This window comes from Schistocerca nitens, chromosome 4, assembly GCF_023898315.1.
Source record: "Schistocerca nitens isolate TAMUIC-IGC-003100 chromosome 4, iqSchNite1.1, whole genome shotgun sequence".
Taxonomy (NCBI): Eukaryota; Metazoa; Arthropoda; class Insecta; order Orthoptera; family Acrididae; genus Schistocerca; species Schistocerca nitens.
The window spans coordinates 133435267-133435979 of NC_064617.1; positions in this window are offsets into that span (position 1 = coordinate 133435267).

The following is a 713-nucleotide window of genomic DNA, read 5'->3' on the forward strand; positions in this document are numbered from 1 at the left end:
CACAGCAACGACTCCCTATAACGCGACATCGGTCCATTCCTGTCGTCATTATGTGATAGAAATGTTGCGTGAAAACGGTCCACTCTGGTCAGAGTCCGTATCCACAGCCAGAGGTCGTCCACGATACGAGCAGTTCTAATCGATGCGAGGTCAAGCAAACGGTACCGAGTTAACGGTAAGCAGCGGTCAAACTCTCTAGGTGGCGCAGAACTGCAAAAGCGCTGCATACACGAATGACAGCGCCCCGATTACGGCGCTGCCGTTTCATGCCACGCTGTCCGACATGGGAATCTCCGCTCTACACATGGCTGGATAGTCAGTGATTGGTCCTTCGCAGTTGTAACACCTAACAGTGGTCGTTCAAGTCCGCAGAAACCCATCCTTTGTCAGATAGGACGATTTCCCATTGATTTTTTCCTGGCGGAATAGAGACCACAAAAGCTACCCATAGTTCGAACATTTTCGTAGACTTATCTGACCAGCGTCCACTATGCTAAAAAAGAGACGTCGTAAATAGATATCAAAGAAGTTCTTTCAAAAATAACATATTATGCTACAACTCTAAGGAGCAGTCAAATGAAAATAAAATAAAGGAAATAAGCAAGTATACTGTTTATTATTTCAAACGTAATCGAATCACCATACGTGTTAGTACACTTATCCCACTGTGAGGCAAGACCGTCAGTGCCTCCATGGAAAAATATTTGCAGTTG